The 24,933-nt window shown below is 36.6% G+C and overlaps 1 protein-coding gene and 1 non-coding gene across 4 annotated transcripts in view; both read left to right on the forward strand.

The window, feature by feature from the left end:
• Positions 1–24,933, forward strand: part of SRBD1 (S1 RNA binding domain 1) — a 227,035-nt gene that overhangs the window by 151,599 nt on the left and 50,503 nt on the right. The gene's annotated exons all lie outside the window — the stretch shown is intronic.
• Positions 3,296–3,368, forward strand: TRNAA-UGC (transfer RNA alanine (anticodon UGC)). Its single transcript has one exon. It is a non-coding gene; the product is annotated as a tRNA-Ala (tRNA).

Below are 24,933 nucleotides of genomic sequence, written 5' to 3' on the forward strand. Positions count from 1 at the left end.
AGTGCTAAAGAATCTGTCTGCCAGTGCAGGAGGCAAGGGTTTGATCCCTGCGTCGGGAAGATCCCCTGGAGAAGAAAATGTCAACCCACTCCAGTATTCTTGCCTGGAAAACACCATGGACAGAAGGTATGCCATACAGTCCATGGAGTCACAAAGAGTTAGACATATCTGAGCATGCACACAGTAGGCTAGTTGGCCGCCTTCTTTGTGCACTGTTAACTCTGGTGATATATTTTCTTTAATAATCTAGATCAGGCTGTCCAAGCTGTTTATTATACAGTATTATTTAAAAAGATATATTTTCTTTTCAAATGTCTAATTGAAAGGGAGAATTTTCTCCTGCTGTATACAAGGCTTTTGTTTCATTATTTATTTGAAATAAATGGGGCCAGAGAGTATGAGTGTAGTTAAGTTTTGTTGGAGGGGGGTGCTTGCAAAGACTTTTTGAGGCATGATGTGCAAGTGAGTGTTTTTAAATCTCAGAGGTGTGATTATGTCATAACAGCCATAACCTCTGGGCTGGCTTTATTACTTTTATTAAAACAAATCTGTATGGGGGTGCTATGTATATTTTGGTGATGAAGGAAATGAGGTGGTTAATTTATTATGTGAACAGCACTTTCAACTAACCACAGCGTGATTCACTGAGAGAGTGGTGGAAAAGCCTAGCTCTGTAGAAATGACTGCTTTTTGATTTGTGGACCTTAACTTTCAACAGCAGAGCATGAAGTTTATCTACAAAATGGCTCCCTCTTTTTTTTTCCCCCCCTCTAATGTTTTTGCCCAATTTTAAACTTGAAAATTTTTCCTTTATTTTGGGTATTTACTGAAAAGTTAAGGCAGGGGGTAGGAGGGAGAAGGGACTTATGTGTTAGGGCATTAGGGAAGTGGGTAACATCTTTATGGTTTCCAGGTAGCCCACACATACTTCAGAGGAGGACTCCATAGAGTAAATCAGTCTGCTAAACCCTCCAACAATGAGGATGACTGTCTGGTTCCAGATGCGAGTTAAGGAAAAGTGAGGCACCTGTTCTTTCCTTTTGTTGGATGCATTTATAAACAGATACTACAGTGGAAAAGAAAATTAATTTCAGGTAAAATAGTGTCTGATAAACATTTGTTTGGAAATAGGAGTGGATTGAGGGAGAAGGTGAGAATGTCATGCCACCTAGAAGTGTACACACTATAGAGTGAAGCCAGAAGAGCCATCCACCTAATGAGCTTGCAGGTGTATAAAACACTTGTTGTATACTCATAAACAGCCACTGCGAGACCAAGAAAAGGCTGTTTTATCTGGAGTTGTGCCATATCCAGCATCATCTGGTGATGTGAACCTGGCGGAAAATAGGTCATCTTCCTGGTAGTATTTTTGAAAGACCCCTTCGTTTTTCCAGATGTGCCAAGTACCAACCACTTATAAACAGAAAAATTTAGAAATCAGTCAGTCTTAACTAATAGAATTCATTAAAGTATTTTATACCTGGCATATTACAAGACTCTATGAAAGTAAGGATGACAGTCAGTTTTATATTTTATCTCTGCTTCTTTGGAATGCCACACCACATGCCTCTTCAGATCCCTAAATTTGCTGTAAAAATTATGTCATTCCCTCATAGCACTTGCCCAGAGAGTTGGCAAAAGCCAGGAGAAGCATTATTTGTATAGTTTAGAGGCAGTGTAGAGGAGGGAGGTCCAGGCCTTTGGTTTCTGTAAACAGGGTGGGCTGGGAGGGGGCAGTGGCGCTCCTGGTTATGTTGGCAGTCTTCATGCGCTGTCAGTCCTGGTGAGAATGTGTGCACTTGGAGACTGGTTCAGCTACAGTGATTAGTAATGACCATCCATAGTCCCACACTATGGTAGGAACTTAATTTTAAAAGGAATTGGATTGTAGGCAAAACTTAATTTTAGTGACATTGGTTGGGCTTCTCAAAACTTCCAGGTATCCTCACTAGCAGAATGAATTCATGTTTTGGACGTTCCAAGAGACATTATATTTGACACCACATGAATTTGTCTTCATCATGGTTTGGTTACTTTTTTAAAAATTGAGATTTAAAAATCATTCTTGGGGATTGGCTTTAAGTCTGTGACTTTTTTTCCCCTCCTAAATGTCCTGCTCAAGCCAATGTGGAACACACCAGTTATTTTAAAAGCATGGATACTGGAGAAACCTTGATTCCAAATGTGTGGCCTCCATTCTTCTCTGCCTTTCTCTGTATTTTCTCCTGCTGTGTCCTCTTGCTTATGTAGCTCTTTCTTTGTCTGCCTTCTACCCTCCTAGGGGCTGCTTTTTGAGGAGATAGTCTGTTCCCTTGTCCCTTATTATTCAAGTCACCTCTCTTCATATGGTGTGAAATACAACCAGACTTTACAAAAAAAAAAAAAAAAAGATTCTGCTCTCGTTTATGATTTGAAACCTACTCAGATGTGTGTTGATGTATTTAAGCAACTTTATGAGTTTTCCAAAAGATGAATTCATGGGCATGCTACCAGAGTAGTATTAACTGAACTTAGACCCCACGATGGCAGCAGAACACGGAAGACATCCAGCCCATTATGCTTGATGGTAGTGGTGGTTTAGTTACTAAGTTGTGTCCGACTCTTGTGACCACATGGACTGTAGCCCGCCATATTCCTCTGTCCATGGGGATTCTCCAGGGAAGATTACTGGAGTGGGTTGCCATTTCCTTCTCCATGGGATCTTCCTGACCCAGGGATTGAACCCAGGTCTCCCACACAGCAGGCAGATTCTTTACCAACTGAGATACCAGGGAAGAAAGGCATGGTTTAAATAAAGTGGAACACTGAGAGGGAGATAGGAGCTATTTTCTTGTAGATAAATGCTGTTTATCATTTAAGTCTGCAAAGGAAATTTGGATTCTAGATTAAAATACTTGGTCATACCTGGGGCATGTAACTATGCTCATTGACATATGCCCCTCCTTTCTGCTGGGTAGTTACAATTCAGGGTGTGTTTAAAGGGAACTTAAACTGAAATTGCATAAACATTCTTACTGGTCCTTTCCTCATTTCAGTGTGGTTCTTTGAAGTGGAACACAAAGCCCCAGGGCACCAAAGGGAACTGTGGTCTTATTTCAGTTTAGCTGCATTTGCTTCGTGACCTGGGGAAAGTAATTTTTTTTTCATGCCTTGTTGAAAAATAAAATCGGGTTACCTATATGGTTTCTGAATAACTGTTAAACACTGTGTGTGTGTGTATGAAAATGCCTGAAGGTGTAAATGTGAAAGTGATTTTATTTCATATGATGAAACCATCAAACAGATTCCAGGGAATTCCTTGATGGTTCAGTGGTTAGAACTCCATACTTGCACTGCTGAGGGCATAGGTTCAATCCCTGGTCAGGGAACTACAAGCTACACAGCCAAAAATAAAAAGTAAGCAGATTCTGTTTATGCTGGTAGGTTTGTTTTTAAATCTATTATATTAAGGTTTTGTTTTTTCCTATTATTTATTCAAATCTTCTCAAGTATTCCTAGAATCATTAAATTTCAAGCCACAGGAGACCTTAGAGGTCATTTAGTTCACACTGACAGGTATAAGCATGTTCATGGCCTCTGCTAGAAGGGAGGACAGAAGAATCTGCGGGGAAAGCTTCCAGAACAAAGAATCAGAGTGGCCGCATTGCTGTGGTCATAATCTAGGAATGAGGAAACAGGCCCATTGCCTGAGCTGCCTCGTATAAATAGTAATGACAGGACGTGTTGCACAGGGACAGATAGGCATTTGAAGTTGAATTGGAAAGTACACTTTAAACTTCTGTTAGTTATTACCTAGAGAATGTTTTGTAAGTCTATAGTGCTTTACTTGTTATCCTTGCGTATCTGATTCTTCTGTTGTGGTTCACATCTAATGTTTAAATTGACTCAGTGTTTTGGAGGTGGGAGGGGAAGAAGGGAGAATAGTTGAAAACAAACACAACAGCAACGACAGACACAAACTCCTCGGTTGGTCGGGATGCACAATTTGGTTATGGGTTGTCAATAAGAAACAGCTGTTTGTTTGTTGACAGCCTGCCTTGCCTTACCCATAATCAAGCTGTTTCTCATCATATAATTACCAAGTCTTTAGTATTTGAGGCTTGTTGTAGATTTATGGCTGGTTGTGTAGCATTTGCCAAAATGTCATAGTTTAGATAAAAAATTAGTGATTCCCCTGTAGTGATTCTACCGAAATAGGGATATGGGTTTTAATAAAAGAAGGGTGCTCGAGGAGAGTTCTGAAATTCATTTCAGTCTTAAGAGAATGTAGAGGGTGTTTTGTGTGTGCCTTCTAATGAGGGAGTTTCAGTGTAACTTCTCTGTCTTGGGGACTCTACTGCCAATCAGAAAAGGATTCTGTATTCTCTCATTTTTTCTTTCTGTCTCTCACTTTCATTCTTTTCTTTCTTCCTCCTCTCCCTCTCTCTCTCCCTTCCTTCCTTTTCTTTCTTTCCCTTGTTTTCCTTTTCTTTTTTCCTTCCTTTTTCTTCTTGTCTTTCTTGCCTTTGTCCTTTTTTCCTGAGTGGTGTTAGGCAGGACTGATGTGGGCACCACAGTAGATTTCTTTTTCGTGCAGAAGGACACACTTTTGTTCCTTTGTTCTTTCTTTTTCTGTCTTCTTACAACCCTGTTCCAATGTGGAAGCCAAGAATGGAAGGAAAGTTAAATTTTCTGAGAGTCCAAGGTGATGTTACAGCCTCCTTGGATAGCTTTACTAGCTGGGGGAAGGAAAAAAAGGCTGAATGTGCCTCTTACCCCAAAGAGAACATATAGAGGACATTTTATAAACGAACCCCTTTCAATCTGGATTATGCTGAATGAGGTCCATTTTGAAATAAGAGTAACCCTGGGTTTTAGGAAAACAAGCCAGAAAGGTGAGGTTTCTATTGCTTTATTTAGTTTTATTCTTCAAAATAGAGCAAAAACGTTTTCTAATCATGATTAAAACGCAGCTTCTCTAGGGATGGCAGATTTTCTGTCCTTAGCGAATCTTTTCACAGTACTGAGTTACTTCCAAAAAAAATCCCTTAAAAACTACGTTGCCACAAATTTTTATTTTCATTAACTCTAAAGTAATGTCACAAATTCTTCTTCCTTTGATAGATTTAAGATTAAAATGGAATTTAGAGTATTTTCAGTAATTTTTTCTCTTCATTCTCAAAGGCATTATGTAAATAATAATTTTTCTCTATATACCTATATATTTTTAAAGATAATGTGGGATACTGTCTTTGTGATAGATGGTGTAACTACAAATGGGAATACTTTAAAATTTGTAAAAAGGTAAAATTTTAAGGAAAGTATATTTATGTATGTATAATTTTTATTTCTGTTATTTGGGTGTGTTTATGCTCTTTCATTTCATTCTCTAGTAGTTAAACTATTTAATTACAATTAGTGTCAGGGTGAGACTTAATTCTTTAATACATGAGCTGCACCATGGAGTCCAAATTTAAAAGGTTATGTCTAGCTTAACTGGAACAGGTAGGACGTGGGGGGTACAAAGATGAATATTTTTGTATGCACAGCTGTACCTGTATTCTTAGGGCCCTGTTAGTTACCAAAATCTGTTGTCTTAGTAGTACTCAGGTACGTAATTCAATTAAATGAATCACAGATGATCCATTTTAGAAGCACCTTGCTCTTTGGGTATCAGGGGAAGAGAGTTTAGTTGTAATTTTAAGAACTTCATCCCCCAGTTATTTACTGATATATTTAATTTTAGCTGCCCCAAATCTAAATGAACAAAAGTTATCATTATAAATAAAAGATGTGCAAAACCTTATTCTGAATGCCTTTTTAAGGGGGAGAGGGAGAGATTCAGGAGATATTACAGGGTATTATTACAGTTTTTTGTTTCTCTGTTAGACTTTTTTTGGTAAAGTTTTCTCAAAAACTGTGCTAAAAATCCATTATTCTAGAGCTATTAAAATTACTGTTTTATTATCCAGTGATTAATATCCATGACCCTTATTTTTGGATCGGCTTCATAAATATATACATTTTTCTGTGTCAGTCATTGTCTAGAATTTCATTTTTGTTCTGCTTTCCATTACATACCATGAATTATATAAAATTAATTTAATCGCTACTACAAACAGAAATTAAATGTGCCCTAATCCAGTGTTACGTTGTTTGCTTTTACAACTGTAAGTCATAAGTAATTAATTTTCCTTGGAAAATTAATTCACTTACCATTCCCGGTAGCATCATATGTTGACACAGCGTTATAGATAGTTTAATATTTTTCTTCAACATGCTGGCCTCAACTTTAGAAGACCTTAAATGAAAACAAATTAAAATTTACTCAACTGTATATAATTTGGTGTTATATAAAATAAGTGTTGTTGTTATTGCTGTTATACAGGTGATGACTCAAAAATTATATTTAAACTCTATAAAATCTCCATTAGTATATTAACAAGTCTGAAACAATATATTTTTTAAAGTTGTTCATATGACAGTAGCCATTAAAATTTTTATTCCTCAGTTCTGAGTGGAACAGTTTACACTACAGCTGTCAGATAGCAGTAACATGAAGAGCTTTACCATAACTTAATGATGGGAAAGCAAAAGGAGTTATTTACTTACCGAACGTTTTGACCACTCAGGATAGCAAGTCATCATGTGTGATTTTTACAGAGCTCATTTTCAACATTTAACCTCAGTCAGTACAAAGATTTCTATCAAGGTCATCTTAAAACCTAAAATATGAAAGATACCTAGTTTTAAACTCCCATTTACTTCTTAGTACATTGATTGCCCTTCTCTACTTCTTTCATCCTTTCCTGTTTAATACTTTTTTCCCCTTGCTTTCCAAAAAGGCTAATGTGGAAAATGAAAAAAGCTAAAGTCTTTCAGTTAAATAAGTTTCCCCTAGCTGCTGCTTATATTCTGGGAACTCAGAAAATATGGGCAAACCAAATTTAGCTTTTCTTTTGCATTTGCCAAGAGGTTATTTTGTAAGGTGATTTTTTTTTTTTTCTTTTGCTGGTTCATAGAACTCTATAAAACATATAGTGTTTATTACTTTATTTATATTTGTTTAAGTCACTAAGGTGAAACTGTAGTGATGGTGGCAATGTTACAGTTTTAACAAGTGGGGGCTTATTTTATAAATGTGCCTTTGTGGCCATAGCTTTAAAAAATGCAGGGGGTTAGCAGTGAAATGCTCTTTATGCCTTTTGGAAAGAAAATTGCTGTTTAATTCCAGTATAAAAGTACTACCAGAATAGAACATCGCCAGTGTTAGTTTTTGTTACTATTCGTTATCATACCCAGTTTTTAGATCTCTACTCTCAGAATTGAACTATGTATATTCCAAAGTTGGGTCAGGAGGAGAGCGTTTTCTTTGTTACTTCTGTCATAAAGAGGATGACAGAGGAATCCCCTTTCTTGTGCTTCAGAGGGTTTCTCAAAGTGGCCTTCAGCATTAGGATAATAACTTTCTCTTTTATCATCATCAGACAAAAACCCTGCAGGTGTCAAGTCATATTCCTTGATGTTTGTTCTCTGACTCAGATACGAATTGTTTCATGGTCAGGTTTAAGGAAAAGCAGACTTTCAAAAATAATTTATATATGCATCCCAGGTAATGATTATTTTTAAAAACTTTATCCTTAAGTCTATTACCATATACCTGCAGTATATAAATATGTGTAATTCTGCATGAATGCTTACACAGTTTTAAAAATGCTTCTTCCTTCTTTCTAGAATGAACACTATAGCTTTAGTTTATCCTTGTTTTGAGTAGAAAAGTAAATATGTGTTTACAGAAAGTTGCTATTATTAATCTATATTTAATTTTATGACGTATTCTTTCAAAAATATATTTAAATGGGATGTTTGTCACTTTGTTCGTTATTAACTGTTATTTTGTATCAAAATGAGTATCTCGAAACATTTCAGTTCATGGTGAGCTAAGAAATTAGAGGGATTGTGTATATGGTGTGTGTACAAAAGAAGGTTGCAAGGGTGTAGAGAAAGGAAGTGCTGAAGTTAAGCTCTATGGTATTTTTTACTCAAAGTTGGCAAAGGAACATTTCATGTTAAAATGTATAAAAATCATGGATTGAAGAAACAGAGCTTGGAGAAGCAAAATGTTTTATTTTCCATGATTATTTTGTTGATTCTGATTATAATAGAAATGATTAGACTTTGTGGTAGAAATATCAATTTTTAAAAATTGTATCATTTGGAGATAGTACCAAGTGTATAATTTGCTGAATAATGGCTGTGACATACATTAAAAACCACATACTTTGTGACAAGTAAGCAGACACGTGCATGTGTCTCATGCGGTCCTGAGGAACGTGGAGCAGACTCTGGATTGAGTTTTATCAATAAGAGTTTATTTTTAATGTTTAAGCAGGGCATAAATAATCTTGAGTTATTCCTGAATAGCTTCCTGAAGTTTGGTAAAAGTATGGTTTGCAGACTGCTCATACATGTTGAAGCAACATGTTCCTGTTCAGTGGAGTCCTTAGCAATGCCACTGGGCAGAAAAGTAAATTTGTGCAACTATTAATTTGCTTTCTGTCCCACGCTATTCTCCCAAAGATTAAATATAAATTAGTTTGTATTTCTGTTCACGAAGGTAATAATTAAATTAAGATGATATATAGAAAGGTAAAATGTCAGTTTACCATCCTCTGAGACTGACAGAACTCTCCCAGGCTCTTCAAAGTTGAAATCATGCTTTGAATTATTATCCCATATGACCTTAATCTTACATTACTGACAATGGTATAAACTGGGTTATATATTTGGTTTTACTAGAGACTCAAATCAAATCACAGTCAAGGTAGAGAGTACTGCACTGGAATATCCTGCTTTTGTGTTTAGGTCCAAACGTTAACCTTTGGCTGTAACAACTCACCTGATGCTGCCTTTTGTCTTTCAGCACCGTTCATAGATTGGGGCCAGTCTCAGTCTGACATGTCAAAAGACACGTGCACACTGCTATATATAAAATATGTAACCAGAAAGGAGGTCCTACTGTATAGCACAAAAACCTCTACTCAGTACTCTGTAATGGCCTGTATGAAAAAAGAATCTAGAAAAAGAGTGGATGTACACTTTTCTGTACACCCAAAACTAGCACAATGTTATAAGTCAATTATATTTTTTTAAAAAAAGATTGTATGTATAAGAATGTGAAATAATTTAATGGTCTCCTTTTAACGAGTTTAAGTGAACTGTTAATTGCAGTGAATGGATTTCCATTCCATATTTGTTGTACTGGACCTGCTAATCAGAAGATGAAAGTTTGCCAGAGAACCTTCAGATAATCCCCTGTTGTCAAATTATTGTTTCATGTTAATCCAGAGCATTTTTCTCTAGATTATTTATCAGAGGAATCATTTTTGAATTGTGGTTTTTATTAAATTTGCAAAAATTCAAAGAACCTCTTCACAATAAATACTCACTGTTGTCCTACTTTGTTGTTTTAGCCGCTCAGTCGTGTCCGACTCTTTTGCAACCCCTTGGACTGTAGCCCACCAGGCTCCTCTGTCCATGGGATTTTCCAGGCAAAAATACTGGAGTGGGTTGCCATTTCCTCCTCCAGGGGATCTTCCCAACCCAGGGATCCAACCCACATCTCCTGCATTGCAGGCTGATTCTTTACTGCTGAACCACCAGAAAAGCCAAACATTTTACTGCGTTTAAGTTTATCATTTTAGAAGAAAGGAACCTTGATTAGAAGCCATTTAATTTTTTTCAGGTTTAGTATTTACCAAATTTATAGCAGCCCTCAAATCACTATGGTCTTAACCTTTTTCCCCTCCATGTTTGTAAATAGAATAAGTCAAAATTAACCAGAGATTCCTCCTCTTGAGTGATTAAAAGAAAAGTAATGTATTTTTGTGTTTGCTAGTCAAAAATCTGAACTTATTTTGAAGTTATTTTACATTCTATTAGGCTGTAATGTGGGGGGAGATACCCAAGAAATATGGAAAGACTGTTCTAGCTAATAAGAGAGCTTAATTCTAGAGAGGCCACCAAGGAGTCTGTTGTGATTGACAGGCATTCTGGTAAAGTCTTTTCTTTCTCTCTCTCTTTTTTCCTATAGCAGTGTTGAAGTCAGTCAAAGTATATATACAAAGCTGAGTGAATACCAGTTTCCCCAGTACAGGGGCTATTTTTTCAGGAAGTCTAACTCAAACCAGATGTTTTGCCTAGACCCAGAGTTTGTTGCTGCCAAGCATCTCATCAGAGGTCAGAGTTCTGGGCTCGGGGCCCTGCTAGAATTCTTTCACAAATTGCTATTCGGTGAGGTTTTAATCCTAATGGAAAGAATAATGTGCTTGTAAAATCTGCAGTTATTACAAACACAGTATACATATTGTGGACTTCAAATGACTACATATTTCATTCCCATAAACAGGGAACACAGATGAATGCCTTGTGTGATAGCTTTAGACATTCTAACTAAAATCTAGTATACAGTTTATACCACATTAACCATTTGCATTTGTAATACCCCAATAAAAGTAACTGTTATCTTTGGGTGACAACTGGTAACCAACTCATGCCCTCGCCCTGCCCAACAGTTTTTCTTTTTTTTTTTTAAACAAGCTCCACAACCTCATACAGCTGTTTGAACACAAGCATTAAAAGCATTTGGAACTAAATATTGACTGTGGAAGACCTACGAATGCTGCCATACTAAGTGAAAAGTTCTTAAAATAAAGCAGAAGGTACTGTTGAGCCAAGGCTTAACTATCATGTATTTGGAAATATATATATATATATATATATATATATAAATAAGTTGAATTAATTTACTCAAATTAGGATAAAAGAGTTTGTATATTCTCTTTAAAATGGAGAATGTGAATTGTATATTCTGAACACTAGTGAAATTCTTTTGGAACAATTGAGAGAGATTAGTGAGACTTTATATCTCTGCTTAATTTTCTATACAGATATTGTTAGATGCTTATTTGGAGGCTTGGCTCTTGTTGAGTGTGAGCCCAAGAGAAATTTCCAGGTATACAAATATGAGTGAAACCACAATTTGAGCTAGAATCATAATTTGGGCTAGAGATAATTATGTTAATAAGACCATACTTACTAAAATGAAATAAATCTGCATTTGAGATAGTTGTGTGTTAATTTTTGTGTCAATAAAAACAAAGTCTGAATTTCTGAAAATGAGAGATTGAACTTTTTTTATGAAGTAAAAGAAGATAGATTCTATTGTCCATGCATTATCCTGTGCCATATGAAAGCACTTTTTGATTTGAACAACTTTTAGCATTTATCTGAGGTTGGAAAGTCTTAATTTCTAAATTACTTTTTTGTTTTCATATTTAAGTGACAATATAGGTTACATTAAATAAACAAGGGTACATAGGTACAATAAATAAACAAAGCTCAAACAAGTTCTCTAAATCTCAACTGTTGGGAGGCCCCCCAAATTCTGATAGAACCTTAAGGTATGGATAGAGACTTTTACACAAGTTTTAATTTTACCTTTCATTTGTATAAAAGGAAATCAGCACTGATAGCTGATTAGATGGCCAGACGATTGCATTGGTGTTAGAGGAATCATCATTACTATGAACTTAAACTCTTCTGTTGGCTGCCAACAAAAGGAAAAGAAAAATGATTTGTTGAAGTGTGTGATGTAAAAAAGAAAGGAGGATATTTGTACTGTATAACTTTCTTCAAGTTGTGAAACAATCTTTAAAAGTTATTTTCTGATTGATCTTTATGCTGCCTTATGCCTCTGGAGACGTAGCATGGTGTCAGATCTTCTGTAGTCTTGTTTCCTGATGTTCATCTCCCTGAGTAAGCCCCATCTCCTTTCTGCTCCTTCCTAAACTCTGATGGTGTATCATATTTACTACTCTGTTATTTAGTTTCACTTTATTGCATCATTGCTTACAAGGGAATTTTCCTTGGAGGAAAGGTGCATTATTTATGCATGGTATTTTTTACCATCTTTGACTTTCTGAAAAGTGAAATAATGTTTCTTTTTTATTTGTTCATAAACTACAGTTGGTGGATTTTTTCCCTCATAAAGTCAGGCAATACCCTCATCAATTTCTGTAAAGAAATTGAAGTAAATGTCAAAACTTAAGGCTACGTTTCATTCTGTATGGCATAATCATTTAGGCACAATTAAAAGAATAGTCTGGGACTGTGATCAGTTAGTGAGAAACAAACAATTTCATATTAATGAGTTCCCATTTGCCAATAATTCTGTCATTTGTAACTTGCATCAGTCATCACCCCTGCAAATAGTCCTTTCAAGACATTATTTGCAATTTTGTCCTCTGTTTTCTGTCCTTGATGTTGTGAAAATGGCCGTCTACTGTTACAGGAATGAAAAGAGATCCCATTCAAACATCTTTTGTGTTTCCACTTTCAGTGAAAAATGTTTTTCAAACCTGCAGCTGGTTATTTCTGCAGGAGTTCCCACTTATGCTCAGATTTGATTGACATTTTGAAATGGCAGCTTTTCATGAAAAGCTGTTAACTTGTAGAATTCAGTTATGGTACTAAGACAGACTGACTTTGTTCTGTGGCTGGGACCTGTCCAAACTAAATAGAACCCTGCATCTGAATTTAATAGTGCTACTCAGCCAAGATAGGGCACTTTTGCCTTTTTTCCCCCCTCCGAAACTCTGATGCTTCTTATATGTTCTAAAACTAATTTGATGGATATTCATCCCAACATCTTTCTGTTCTGTAATTGCTTTAATTGACATACATAGTCATTCCCTTGTTCCCTCCCTTGAACATCTAATGGACCAGGACAGTGCTTTACTTTATGATGCTAACTGAGAAGAACTTATTTTGCAATTAATGTTACAGAGCACAAAAAATTTAGGAATATTGCAATTGTTTCTCCCAGTATGGAAGATCTAATATGTTTATAAACATGTTGCTACCAGGACTTAACAATTTAATTCATTATGTTAAAATACTATGAAAAATATTCTGTGTATGATACTATACAAATATAGCTTATTAATATTATTAATACACTTAGCAAATAATTATATTCTGCCTTCAGTTTCAAGGGCAATATGCTATAAATCATAGGAGTCACAAAATACATGATCCCTGCCCTTAAGGAACTTTGAATTCCATATCTTATTATAGTTAACTGATTATTAGTGCTTTGAAGTGTATCAATTTATTAACATCTAATGGCAATGATTTTTATTTTCTTGTATTTGATTTCCATATAACAGTTTAAGGGGATAAATTAGAAAACTTAGTATCTTTGGCTTGTGGGGTTTTTGTGGTCCCGTGCTATCTACTGGAAAATGTAAAACAATAGTTTTACTTCTGAAGTTTATGACACTACTTACTGTATTATGTGGAGGTATTAACCCTGAACATCTACACATGATACCTGGTTTCAACTGTCTTAAAGTAGAGAGGTGAGACAGATAATCAATCACTGTAGATCCTGACCACTTTTCTGAAGCACTGATCTTCACAATTCTCAACACGTTTAATTAAACAGCTGACTCAGGATGATTATTCATTTTGTATTAACTGAAGCTGGCATGTTGCCGCTGCTTTACTTTTAGGTCAATTCTAGACTTTACATTCTGTAGCGTATACACAAGAGTGTGAGCTAATGCTGGACAGTATGCCCTCCAAGTATGTTACAAGACTCAGTGTTTTAACTTATAGCTCTGAAACCGAGAAATTCAGGGTTGATATTCAGGGAAAATATTGGCTAAAATGGTAATTTTGATACTGTCCCTAAATTTCAATATCTCATCCTGGTTTTGCTCCCCCATAACTTAGATAATTGAAATAAAGTCATACCATATCCATTTGTATCAATGTAGAGGAAGATTTCAGAGGGTCAGTACATTTTAATGCATGATCAGTAAAAATAATAAAACATTGAAGTCATAGTGGCATTAATTTCAGAGTCACTTTTTAAATAAGAGTTTAAATCCATTTCCCTTATTTTGATGATGTGAAAGGAGCAATTTTGGTAACCTGATTTGATATATGTGTTAAGAATACCCATAGACCCATGTTGGTGAACAGGTAGCCAAAAAGGCATTCTACTCTCCTTTTGGTTGCCTGTCAACCTTTGTAACTATTTCAGTGTGGAGACTGACACTATTTATAAAGGACTTTAAAATGTCCTATTTTGTTTTGACCGATTCTTTTTTAGGAATTGTGTCCCAGAGGAGCAAGTTAATTTAAAATTTTTTGTATAAACGTATTATAGTACTACCTATAATAATTGAACTGAGAAAAAATGTTCAATTTAAAAAAAAGACTGGGTTAAGTATGTCCATGTAATTGATTAATCTACAATCATTTAATATTAAGTTTCCAAGAGTCTTAAATAAAATGTTCAAATATCCAGTCAAAAAGCTGGATTCATACTTGTATTATGGAGAAAAAAAATCTGCCTAGCAAGAGTTGGAGGAAAAAATCCCTACAGGTTGAGTTGCTTCTGAATGATAAGATTGTGTGTATTATTTTCTTCTCCTTTATGCACCTGTGTACTTTCCTAATTTGCTATAATTAAAAACTGTAACTTATCCTCTGGAACAAAAATAGATTTATAAATGAGAAACTAGGAAAAAAAATAGTAGTGACACATTGAAATCTAGGAATCCTGTCTTCTAATTTCATTCAGGGCAGCTTGAGTGATGGTCCTAGTTCAAGAGGTGAAAAGCAGTCACCCGTAGGCCATGTTCTACCAGCAGAGGATTTTGCTTAGCTAGCACTGGAATTTTAAAATAAGTTGTTTGTATGCCTTTAGGAGAGGGCACAAACCCCTCCAGTGTACCACCAGCCCCTACCCATCTCTCATTCCTGGCCTGATTCATACCTTTATTTAATCTCCCAGACCTCTGAGATGCAGATGTTTTATTTGTACGCCTTGTGCCTGATCCTGAGTACTTCTGTCACTCGGAGAATGGTCCACTTCAGTGTTGGGTTTTTGTTTTTGCCCACCCAACATATGATAATAGCAGTAGTGGAGGTGATGTTGATCATAATAGTTACCATCTGTTGACTCGTTAGTGCCAGTCTTACAGGAAAACTTAATCATATAATCTAGTCTTCACTGTTCTACAGGGCCGGGTCCTATTTTTCCCCCATCTTATTGATGAAACAATTGAAGCTCAAAGAGATTAAGGATCTGTTCATAGTAGAGGTGAGATTTGAAACTAAATCTACTTAGAGTCAAACTCAGTGTTCTGAAAGTTAACTAAATAGTTAACTTGTATGCATAATTATGTTTTAGTGTCACTGTGAATCTTTAACCATGCTGCTTTTATTATTGACAAGAGGACTGTACAGTAACAATTGCCATTCTTGTTTATGCATGTTACAGACTAAAAGAGAAAGGGCTTTTACTATTATTGTTGATAATTTATTAAACCATGTTAATTCATTTTTAGTTTGTCATTATACCTTATGTGTTAAGATAATAGAGAGGAAATACTGGTGTTATACCATGAAAACTTGGTACAAATGTTATTCTTTGTACTAAGGAATAGTATACCTGTTTCTTATGTACAACTGTATTGACTTGAAATATGTAATTCTGATATGCTCAGTTCCTGTTACATAACATACTCAGGAACATAACATAACCACCACGCTATCTAAGTATATAAAAATGAAGCTCTCTGGTAAATACTTTGATATCCAACTTTCATAGTCCTGTATACTTAATTCCTATTATCTCAGATATGTTTTGTTTCTCCCTTTGATTTTCTTTTGACAAAAGAAACCAATTTGAGAGATTCTGATTAGAGGTAGAAAATTGGTTTCTATATGGAGGAAAAAAATATATGATCTCCAGAATGTATAATAATCTTTTGAGGGTTAAGTCACTTAACTCTCATATCTGAATCCCAGTTAGGAAATATGTTGTGTCATGGCTCAAAAGAGAGTGGATGTATATGTACTTATAGCTGATTTCACATTCTTGTACAGTGGAAACTAACACAACATTGTAAAGCAATTATTCTCTAATTAAAAATAAATATAAAAAATTATTTACGAGTGATAGAAATAGGAAGAAAATTATAGAAGTAACCTCTGCTTTAAACTCTTTAGAGAAAGGGTGTTCATTAAGCAAATACTTTTATAATAAAGATAACAAAGACATAAACATCTTGATAATTTTATTATAATTTTTATAAAAACTTTGATGATGAATACATTTATCATACCAGTAGTACATGGAACGTTAGGAAAAAAAGAAAAAGCACTAATTAAAATCCTACCACTGATAGATAACTGTTTAGAGGTATGTAAGAGGTAAATGTTCTGAAATAGTGTGTGTTGAAAAGATGTTTGACACTTGAGTAATATTTTCACAAGATATAGGATTTTAGGTGGTTGAAGATAATATTTTTTCAGAGATTATATTGCATCCATTCTATTGTCTTCTGTCATCTGGTCGTGCTGGGGGTGATCTGAATCTAATTTATTTGAGCGTGACCTGTTTTACATCTCTGCAGGATTTTTTGCATCTTCCTTTGTATGCATAGGTGCTTGGTTTTTTTCATTCTGTGGGCTGGAAGCTTCTTGTACCCTTATAATCTGAAGGTCTCCTTCAACTCTGGGAAAATATCTTGTGCTCTGTATTTGGGTATGTCTTTCCCTTTCTCCTTTGTCTTTTGCTTTTCTTTTTTTCTCAGCTATTTGTAAGGCCTTCTCAGACAACCACTTTGTCTTCTTGCATTTCTTTTTCTTTGAGATGGTTTTGGTTACTGCCTCATGTATGGTGTTCCAAACCTCGGCCCATAATTCTTCAGGCACTCTGTCTACCAAATCTAATCCCTTGAATCTATTTGTCATCTCCTGTATAACCATAAGGGATTGGATTGGATTTCTTATTCTTTGTTTTCTCTGATTCCATTAAGGTAGGAATGAGCCCCTTAAATGGAACCTCTCTGTCTCCCTTTTCTAAAAATTTCAGCTCTTGGTTTTTGTCATGGCTGTTGCTCTGAGGAAGCCCTCAATTTTATCTTCTAGTCATTTTATTTTAAATATTTCATTTTGGTAATCATTTTTCATTTCTAAGAAATGTTTTCTTGATCTCTAATTCCCCTTTTATATAATATTACTTTCTTATTTTTGGTTCTTTTTGTGGGGGTGTAATATTTTCTTTACTTTTCCTAAGAATACAGACCAAGGAGATTTTCCCTCTATCCCTGTTTCTCCTGCTTTTTGTTGTTGTTGTTGATTTGTTTCATCTTTCTGTTTCTTTGGAGAATCTTGTTAATCTCTTCCTATGTAAGAGTTTGTTGTTACTGTTCTCACTAAGTCATGTCAGACTCTTTGTTAGCCCATGGACTGCAGCATGCCAGGGTTCCCTGTCCTCCACTGTCTCTCAGAGTTTGCTCAAATTCATGTCCATTGAGTCAGCGATGCTATCTAAGCATCTTATCCTTTGCCGCCCTCTTCTCCTGCCTTCAACCTTTCCTAGCATCAGAATCTTTTCCAAGGAGTCGGCTATTTGCATTAGGTGGCCAAAGTATTGCAGCTTGAGCTTCAGCATCAATCCTTCCAATGAATATTCAGGGTTGATTTCCTTTAGGATTGGCTGGTTTGATCGCCTTGCAGTCCAAAGGACTGTCAAGAGTCTTCTCCAGCACCACACTTCAAAAGCATCAATTCTGCACTCCATCATCTTAATGGTCCAGGTCTCACATCCATACATGACTACTGGAAAAACCATAACTTTGACTAAATGGACCTTTGTTGGCAAAGTGATGTCTTTGCTTTTTAATATGCTGTCTTTGCTATATGCAATAGAGTTTGTTTTATAGCAGGTTTTGCTTTATCAAGATCACTTAAGGGAAGATAGCTATTCTTAAATTAGGGAATGTCTACCTGCCACATTTCAGAAGACTTTTTTCTCAGAGCCAACTTTTTAGTTTCTTTAGTGAAGAACCCTACAATTTTTTCTTTTTTGACAAGAAAAGATGGAGTAAATATTTGGCTGGAAAGGTGGAATAAACATTTTGGATGCTGCTTGTGGAGAATTTGAAAGTATACTGGGTTAAAAATAAAAAAAAGAAAGTATACTGGGTTGAGTAGTGTCTCCTCACAATTCATGCCTACTCAGGACCTCAGAATGTGACCATATTTGGAAATAGCGTCCTTGTAGGTATAACTGGTTAAGATGAGGTCATAACTGGATTAGGGTGGGCCCTAATCCAGTGACTGCTGTCCATGTAAGAAGAGAAAACAGACACACAGAGAGAACGCCATGTGAAGGTGGAGACAGAATATGAGGCGATACAGCTGCAAGCCAAGGAGTGCCAAAGATTGCCGGCAGCACTGGAACTAGAAGAGAGGCTTGGAACACATTGTCCCTCAGAGTCTCCAGAGGGAAGGAGTCGCCAGCATCTTGTTTTGGACCTCTGTGCTCCACATCTGTGAGAATAAACTTCTGTTGGTATAAGCCACCCAGTTTGTGGTATAGTTTTTGTCAGTAACCCTGTGAAACTAAAACAGATGTGCAGCAAACACACCTTAATGACCTGACCAGCGTACCCACCAGACCTTTGAACAGCATCCGTTACCTCCTAGCCTCTTGCATTTGAGGGCTATACACAAGAATTTCAAAGGACCAGAACATACACTGAAAACTCAGGCTTGGGAAAAGGATCCCCCATACCTAGGCTGTGAGATTTTAGGTTTGAAGAGTAGGCATGGGTGGTCCCCTCTTCTGGTATAGGTAAGGCCTGGGGAGCCTCAGTCATGGTGGAGTGTGGCAGAGCTTTTTGTCTCCGCTCTTGTTATGCTAGCTGGCATTTGTGTTTGGGAGACCATTAGCCCATCCCCAGTGTGATCCAGAGGACTGAGCACTCTGGACTTGCATTTCTAGCGCTGGGGACATTTTGGGGCCGTGGCCTGATTCACCACCCCAGCTTGCTTTCAGGATTGTCTTAAACACTGGGCTACTTTTCCCACAGTGCTCAAGTGCTGAAGGTCATCTCCTTTTGTGTGAAGTCAGCCTGCTGGGAATCAGTCTATGGCATGTTAACTCTTCCTGCCCAGGCTTTATACAATGTGATCTCTGACATATCCCAGGACAGAGCCTCTCTAGAGGTTCTCCCCGACTTAGTGCACCTCATAAGTCACCCTCAACTGTGTCCCCTGAGTGAATGCATCAGCTTGCGACTTGCCCCTTCTGCCGGAGGACACCTTGAGGATAATGTTCTCTTAGCCATTGAACTTTTCTCTAATAGGAGGTATTTCACAGGAGAGGAAAATGCCTTGGCTTTGTTTCTTTTTGAACTGTTTTTCCATTTTTGTTACACTTTCCTGGGAAAGCATTATAGAACTCAAGCCTTTAAATTCAATCCCTGTTGAGATGGGAAAAGCTTCCTAGGTGAGTTATCAATAATTGAAAGGTATATCTGACTGTTAGTAATAGCCATTGTTAAGACAAGCGTGGGTCTGGGCATGGATTTAAGTCACTGACAACATGTGGTTTTCTATGCCATCTATGTGTTGGTCTCTATAATGTGTTTCTAACTTCATGTGATGACTTGGCTAGCACTAATTTCTTTTCTACTTTTTCTTTACTCCTAGGAAGGTTTTGCTTCTGTATATTTCACATTGTAGGGAGAAACTCACCTCATTGTGACCCCTAACCTATGTAGTAAATCCTCTGAAATTAATTTTGGTTCTTTCTGATCTGTGCCCCCCACGTGACTCCCCCCAAGATTTCATTATTAGATTTTGACAGCCTTTTAAATTTGTAAGTGCCACAAATTTGTCACTAGAGATGAATGAGTAAAAAGAAAATTCTTTTTCTTGAGGATATGGGTAAAATATTTCAAGTGACAGGTTCACATCAATAATGTTAATGTTTATAGGGTGATGAAAACCATATAAGTCTTAGGCCAGAATCTTGTTTCAGCTGAGTCCCAGAAATTTTGACCACAGAAGCCAAGACACATTCCATTTATTCCAACAACTGTTTTTCAAAGTTCTTTCCAACTGTCTGAAAGACAGTTGTCACTCTTGAATGCCTGAAACGTTAAATGCTTTTTCCTACTGTCACAGTTAAAAGCAAGGCAAACATTGTCTACTGTTCCTGATTTGCCTTTTGTCTTCTTGAGTTCCTAAAATGGAGAGCAAATTTGATAATGTTCCTTTGGCCCTGTTTTTTGTGTTCATCCTCTGGCAAGGTTTTTGAAAAATTTCACTTCATTTTTTTTCAAATACTGACTTCTGGCTTTGCTTTCATGCCATAAAGTTGCCTTTACTGAACACGAAACAATTACAGAGTCATAGATTTTCCTTGTTTCTTATTGGTACCGAAGGATTCCCCCCAGTGGTTTTTAGTTCTGGTGCAGGGGAACATTAGTGTTTGGGGAACTGAGGACAATCAGAGGAAATACAGAAAAGACATAACTGAAATTATTCTGAAATGATTCCAATTAGCATATGCATATTATTATTAACTAAAAAGAGAAAGATAAAGAGCTTAAAACCATTGTAGTTTAATGTCTTAAAACCATTATAGTTGAATAGTTTGGTCTTTGGTCCATTTATTTGCATAGTATTTGATGTTTTTCTCAAAAAACTATTACCCAAAATAAAGGATTTATTTTAAAAACTAAGCTATTATGAAGTTTCTCTGTGAAATTAAAACTAGTTCTTAGGAAAAAGAAAGAAAAATACCAAGATTGAAAATTATCTACCCCACTTCCCATTCTAAGCTTTCACACAAGGTTTGCTGGCTGTTGGGTGTTCTTAACTAAAGTCATCTGAAATTGATACCACAGCAGTATAGTAAGCATGATGATTTTACAGTGTAAATTTTTCATTACAAGAAGCGTTTTTTATTACAAGTTGATCAGATAGGTTTCTGCATTATCTTAAGTCAGTAATAATAGCAGAGTTGATTAGTGTTTTGTTGTTGTCGTTCAGTCACCAAGTCATGTCCGACTCTCTGCAACCCCATGAACTGCAGCACACCCGGCTTCCCTTTACTATCTCCCTGAGTTTGCTCAAATTCATGTCCATTGAGTTAGTGGTGCCATCCAACCATCTCATCCTCTGTCATCCCCTTCTCCTCCTGCCTCCAATCTTTCCCAGCATCACGGTCTTTTCAGATGAGTCAGTTCTTTGCATCAGGTGGCCAAAGTATTGGAACTTCAGCTTCAGCATCAGTCCTTCCAATGAACATTCATGGTTGATTTCCTTTGAGATTAACTGGTTTGATCTCCTTGCAGTCCAAGGGACTCTCAAGAGTCTTCTCCAGCACCACAATTCAAAAGCATCAATTCTTCACTCAGCCTTCTTTATGGTCCAACTCTCACATCCATACATGACTACTGGAAAAACCATAGCTTTGACTAATTAGTGTTTAATTAGTTAATATAGGATGATATTTATCCTTTCCTTTTTACAGTTGATGAAAGTAAGGCAGCAAAATGTTATGTCACTTGCTTGGTCTTTCTCACTACTTTTCATCCTCATTTGTTTCCTAAGGTTAGGATAGGATAGACCACACAGTCCAGCTACCAGAGTTCAAAATTTGGCTTCCCCATTTATTAGCTTACTCACCTTGGGTGACGTGTCAGGTTTGTTGTAGTCATCATCGTCACCATCATCATCATTCCTACTGCACAACCGTAGTATGTTAAGCACCAAAAGGTAGCTAAGGACTGTCAAACCCAACCTTCTTATTGTCCAAGGAAACTGCAGCCTAAAAAGTGAGGTGACTTACCCATCACTAGCTAGTGTTTTACTTACAACTAGAACAATGATCATTTAACTTTTATGTCCTTTCTACTCCAGTTTCCGTGTTTTTGGTTTCAGAGAAAGGTAAAAATAATTTTTTAAAACATTTATGGTTCTGGCAGCCAGTTTCCAGGATGGTGCTCAATAATCCCTGCCTCTTGGTACTAACACTCTGGTGTATTCTCCTCCCTTGTTGTACTGGCCTTTGTGACAGTGGAGTATGGCAGAAGTAATGGTATATCGCTCCTGAGACTGTTGTGAAAGACACTGTGGATCTGTCTTAGATGCTTTTGTTCTCTTAGATGACTTCGCTGTGGGGGAAGCCGACTGCCATGTCATGAGCAGCCCTGGTAGGTACTCATGTGGAGAGGAATTGAGGCCTCTGGCCAACAGTGTATAAGGAACTCAGGCCTTCTGCCAAGAGTGATGAGTGAGCAGCTTAGAACGTATCCTTCAACCCACTCAGGCCTTCAGATGACTTCAGTCCCAGCAGACATCTTGACTGCAGCCTCATCAGAGACTCTCAGTGAGAGAGGTGCCCAGCTAAGCTGCTCTTGGACTCCAGACCCTCAGAAACTGTGTGAGATAATAAAAGTTCATTACTTTAAGCTGCTCAGTGTTGGCATAATTTGATAAACATCAGTAGATGACTAGAGTGGTAGAGCTGTGGAGAACTGACATGTTTCCACATTTTTCCCTTGTCACAAATAAGAAGGAAAGGGCTGTTTGATATTATAAGGACTGTTTTAGTACCAAAACAGTAGGAATGTTATAACACTGTAGTAAAGGACAGTTTTTGGATTGAGTAAATTGATCTGGTTGAAAAACTTTCACATCGTTCTTTTTCTCATTTTGTTATTGACCACTGAAAACTCTGTCATGAACTGAATTTTGGGAACCATTGTATTTCATCATTCTGTGTTTCAATTAGTAGCTTTCAGTTTTGCCTTCTTTTATGTCCTCAGGTGTTTGCTTGAATATGTTGTCTTTTGAAATATGGCTATAGCAAAACCACACTGAGGAAACCCAAGTTGTAGTTCTTTTTCATGGTAGAAGGTACATTAACAGATAAAGCTTATCTGGGTTTAGATTTTCTCATCTGTGAATTGATTGGTTATACTATATATGACCTCTTGTAAATCTTTTCATTTCTAAAATTATGAGATTCCAATAGATGTTTGGATGTCTTTTCTTTTCACCTGCACTCTTTGCCAACAGAAGGGAGGTGAGTAATCTTCAAATGTTGTTTTTCCCCTTTTTGAAAATGCAGTTGTTTATGACCAAGTTGGAACTTGCTCAGGATTAACATTGTTACACAGGAGAAGGAAAGAGAACTGCTGGTGGAAGGGACATAACCCTTTTCTTCTGACTCTAACACGTGCATACTGTGCCAGTCTCTATACTCACTGTGTCGCCACTGTGAAGGAACCAAGTAGGAATGGAAATGGCTCGAGGTTTTCTTTGAGAAAGAAGTGCACCTGTCGTTCATAACTGAGCTGGTTAGGTGGCAGATCATAATTATTTTCAACCTGTCAAGTAAAATGCTGCAATGGATCCCTCTTAGTGACAGAGGGATAGAAAAATTAGAGGGAAAGGGAACAGGAGAAAGTAAATTATAGTTTCATGATAGAAAAGACAAGTGTCCTGTCAAAGCAAGCTACCACGTACTTTCTTCAGAAATTTCCTTTTTTTTCCCCCTATTATTGCATAGACACCCTTACCATTTACATAAAATTTGTAATAAGAACAGTGTGATACAGAATTTTTAAAACATGTCTATTTTGTCAGATTATTTTTAGTCATAGTAAGCCTTGTAAGTAAAGAGAAAGTATTATCTTGTAAACAAACAAACAAACAAAAAAATGTGTTCCAGATTGTTAGGAAACTTTTCCTTAAAAAATAAAATAGTTGAAGGCAATGGGTTTTCTTTTCAGGAGAGCTGGAATTTGCATTGCTAGATCAACTGATACTACTTTACTTATGTGAAACAGAGGGGTGTAGTGTTTAGAGCTCCAGCTCCAGAGATAGACACTTTGCATTCAACTGTTCCCTGGTTCTGTGACACTGAGCGACATAATTAACCTCTGTGTCTGTTTCCTCTTTTGTAAAATGGAAATAATAACAATATAACATAACAACCACGGGATTGTGAAGATGAATTAAGTTAGCATTGTAAAATTCCCAATACCTATTAGCACCCAATATAAATATTTTCTGGTGTTATTATATAAAATGAGTTTTCCTGTACAAGGCTTTTGAAGAACTTTAACAGCTTCTCTGTAATACTTTGTATTTTGCCCCTTTGTGGTAATGTCAACTGCACCAAATTATGAAAATTCAACCCTGTCACAGACATTGACTTATGGCATACCTGTCATTAAAGATTATGCACCTCATCCAATGAAAATTATTAGGTATACATTAAAAGGATTCTGGAGACAGCATTCCTTACAAGACAAGTAGGTAGTTACTTCTTTTTTTAAAAGGTGCATTTCAGAATTATTTGCACATGGGGACTGCAAAAAAATCACATTAGGTTTTTGTTTATTCAGCTAATTGCAGTATGCCCATTTCCACTTCTGCTCCTTGATGTTGCCAGCTCTTCTCCCTACGCTCTGCCTCCCTCCCAAGGTTTTCAGTGTTTATTATGTTCCTCCCCATTTGCGTGCTAGGAGGTTCGTACCTAGAATGCTCCACCACAGATCTGTGCCCCAAACTCCAACCTGAACTCTCAATTTGGAAATCTAACAGACCTCTCAAACTTAACATGTCTAGAAAAGAACTCTTGGCCTCCCTCTACTCACCTCCCTGCTTCCCCAAAGTTTAAAACAAAATCCTAGTCTCATTTTTAAAAATCACTTTTATGAAAATCCTTGATACTTCCTTTTTTTATTAACTTCATCTACCTCTTTTCACTCCAACCACCTGACTGTAGACAACCATCATCTCCCTCTTGATTTGCTAACAAAGTCTGTTATCAAGACTCCCTATTTCCATTTCTGTCTTTCTTCAACCCATTTCCTGTATCATGCTTTTTTTAAAATATAAGTCAGCTCTTCGCATCAGGTGGCCGAAGTATTGGAGCTTCACCTTCAGCACCAGCCAAAGAATAAAATAAAACAATAAAATTCTAATTCCTTGCCATGGGACCTGTGCAATCCTTGTCTACTTCTCCAGCCTTATTTCTGACTGCTTTTTCACCCCCATTGA

This window comes from Dama dama, chromosome 11 (assembly GCF_033118175.1).
Source record: "Dama dama isolate Ldn47 chromosome 11, ASM3311817v1, whole genome shotgun sequence".
NCBI lineage: Eukaryota > Metazoa > Chordata > Mammalia > Artiodactyla > Cervidae > Dama > Dama dama.